The sequence below is a fragment of the Ipomoea triloba genome, chromosome 3 (assembly GCF_003576645.1).
Source record: "Ipomoea triloba cultivar NCNSP0323 chromosome 3, ASM357664v1".
In the NCBI taxonomy this organism is placed as follows: Eukaryota; Viridiplantae; Streptophyta; class Magnoliopsida; order Solanales; family Convolvulaceae; genus Ipomoea; species Ipomoea triloba.
The window spans coordinates 21750012-21753941 of NC_044918.1; positions in this window are offsets into that span (position 1 = coordinate 21750012).

Sequence of the window (3930 nt, forward strand, 5' to 3'; positions counted from 1 at the left end):
ATATATATATATATATACATATATATATATATATATACATATATATATATATATATCACTTATGATCTAATTTAAAAACATAATAAATGTGAATGAAGCTAAGGTTATACCCCTCATTTATGTCCGTTTTTTCCGTTAAGTTTTTTTTTGTACATTATGCTATAAAAGTTGTACTACATAATATTTTGGACAAATATACCCCTACCGTTATAACTTCCGTTATCTTTTTCACTATTGTTACTATGCACATGCACCCACCATATATTTTCTTATCTTCTTCAATAATAATAATAATAATAATAATAATAATAATAATAATAATATATACACATTAAACATTAGAGTTATATGTTAGTTATTTTTTAAAATATAAATATCTAATTTATAAAAATATTTTACATTATTTTTATTATTATTATTTACTATATTAAAATATAAATAAATTTAAAATGTTAATATAAAATACTAATATTGGGCACCTATTTTTTGCGCATCGCGCATAAGAAAAAACTAATATATATATATATATATATATATATATATATATATATATATATATATATATATATATTTTTTTTTGTTTATTTATTTATTTATATATATTCTAACGTATTAATAATATATGTTCAAAAAATATAATTTGAACTTCAAAACTTCATTATAAAAAACAATAGTGATGTTATCAAAGTACTTACCAAAAATAGACTTACTTAAATACATATGTATCATCGTTATAGGTTAGTATAAACTAAACAACCTCATTACCTAATTTGACCAAACCACTAATTAGCTTAGTCAAACTTGCACGGTTGCACCATACAAATCCTTACTAAATATGAAAAAAAAAAAAAAAAAGAAAAAAACTTATTATATTATACGAAAAAACTTAATAAATACTGTATATAAAATATATTGTATTTTTCGAAAAATGTGTTACATATATATATATATATATATACTAGTTTTATACGCGGATTGCGCGAATGGGTTAATGCCCAATGTTTATATTTAAATAAATATTTGAAAGTATATCAATGTAAGATTATATAGGAGCAGTTTATACATGGGTAATTGAATGTCGAATTTTTTTATTTAAATATCTAACTCAAAGTATATGAATCCAAGATAATATAGAAAATTCATTATAACTATTACTAAATTAAATGTTTGCAACCTTGTAAAATCGATAGTCTAAATATTTGGTCTAAAAATGATAGTCTAAATAAATACTTCTTTTAATTTTAATCTTTCTAAGTGGTTCTTAATTCTCTTTTGAGTAACATTGTCATTGTCTTCATCTTTACTATTTGTTCTCTTCCTTTTTGTTGGTAGTGTGTTATTTGCAATTCGGATATTGCTGGTAGCATAGATGACAACTTCATGCAATGAGATTATGATATAGGAGCTATGGACTTTCCTTTAGGGGTTCTGCTTGGGGTTCATTTGGTTCAACCATTATTATTGAATGAGTTATTGTGGATAAAGAAATCCCTACTTTAAGAAAAAAGATTAAATTAATTAATAAAAATTTGAAATTTTAAAATATTATGTATTCCAAAGATATTAAAAGGTAGTTTCTCGCTTCAATTTGTTGGGTAATGGGTTATTTGAGTACTTTCATTGTCAATAAATCTCCCAAGTAGTTAATATGATTGGTTTCAAACTATTCTTTTTTATTTTTTTCAGAGCAAATTGTCATTTTGGTCCACTGACTATAGGGGTCTTTTTAATTGCAGTCCATGACTTTCAAAACTGTTAATTGCATACCATGACTATTCAATCTTTATCAATTTTGATCACTCCGGCCAAATTACCTGTCAAATCTCACCGGAAAATCTTAAACCCTAAAATAATGAGGGCATTTTAGTCATTTCACAGCTCTGTGTTCTTCTCCGGCGGGCTACCATTTCTGACGAACCAAAATAGCTTCTCTCTTACCATTTCCGGTGGCCTTAGCTTCTTCACTTTACCTCTGAAAGATGGAGGCCTTGCTTTCTCAGATCGGCGCGCGAGAACAAAGGGTTGCAAATTATGCGTTGTGTTGGCGGTGCTGCTACTATTCAACCGGATTCCCGTCCTCTCCGCGGTATCGGTGACCGTAATCAGCGAGAACAAAGGGTTAAATATCAAATTTAATATTAATCGGTGTGATCGGATTCCCGTATGTTCTATTTCGTTTCAACGATCAGATTTACAAATTTTATAACCTTTAAATTAAGGGGCATTTTGTCTGCTTTGTAGCAAAAAGAAAGGTAAATAACTTTGTCTGTTGCTATAAGATTCTTTTGATTTCAACTCACAGCAAAAAGAAAAGAAAATAACTTTGTCTATTAGATTCTTTCGATTTCAATTCTCTGTAAAAGACGAAGAAATCGTAGAAGACGCCGGAGAAAATTGGTACATCGTCGGAGAAGAAAAAAGACATGTGAAATGACTAAAATACCCTCGTTATTTTAGGGTTTAAGATTTTCCGGTGAGATTTGATCGGTAATTTGGCCGGAGTGACCAAAATTGATAAAAGTTGAATAGTCATGGTATGCAATTAACAGTTTTGAAAGTCGTGGACTGCAATTAAAAAGACCCCTATAGTCAGTGGACCAAAATGACAATTTGCTCTTTTTTTCATGGTATTAAAGAAATATATATGTATCATTTTTTTGTCTAACTACTAATTTATTTAATTCAATAAGAGTAAAATAGAGTGATTCCGCTTCGATTTGTTGGATTATTATTTTAGTATTCTGTTTGTCAACCAATTCCCAAGTAGTTAATATAATTAACTTCAAATTATTTTAAATTTTTTTTCATAGTATTAATAAAATACTTGGTAAATAAATATATAACATTATTTTGTACTATAACTTTGATATTATATTACAAGATATTGTAAAAATAAGATAATGGACAATGTAATGAATATCAATTGATAAATTTGAATATAAAGAATCTTTGCATGAGAAAAAATAAAGACAATATAACTAATGAAATTTTTTTAATATGGATAATTTTTTTATAATGAATAATTTTTTCAAATAAAAGTATTATAGACACATAATTCTAAATTAAAGAAATACATATGTATCATTTTTTGTTGTAGCTACTAATTTATTTAATTTAATAAGAGTAAAATAGATTGAGAAACTTAATTATGTCAAATTTGATTGAGATGAGATTCGAATCTAAAACCTTTCTTATAGAAATTAAGGGTAAGTTAAAAATTAATGGAATATTAACAGAGAAGAGAATATTTAATGAAAACTTAACGGATAATCATAAAAGTAAGGTTAAATTAGGTAATATAATCTCTATTAATAATATTAATCTGATTTATCTTAACCATCTATTTGATTAAATAATTCATCTGAACCATCCATTTTATTAAATAATTTGACCGTCATTTTTTCTACCTATTTTAGGCTTAACTCTCTTTGGCTCTTATTAGTATAGTAGAAATTTGACCGCCATTTTTGGCCTAACTCTCTTTGGCTCTTATTAGTATAGTAGAAAGTAAGGTTAAATTAGGTAATTTCTATTAATAATATTAATCTGAATTATCTTAACCATCTATTTGATTAAATAATTCATCTGAACCATCCATTTTATTAAATAATTTGACCGCCATTTTTTCTACCCATTTTAGACTTATCTCTCTTTGGCTCTTATTAGTATAGTAGATAGATAGTAGATATATATATACATACATACATATATATATATATATATATATATATATACATACATATATATATATATATATATATATATATATATATATAATTAACTATCTAATAGTTTATTCAAGTATTATTCTATATATGTACTTAATACTTCGAACTACAACTTATTTTCCCCTGCATCCAAAGGGGGATTGCTTGGGATCTTTGAAAAGAACGAGAAGAAACATTATATATATTTTGACTTTTGAGTAGG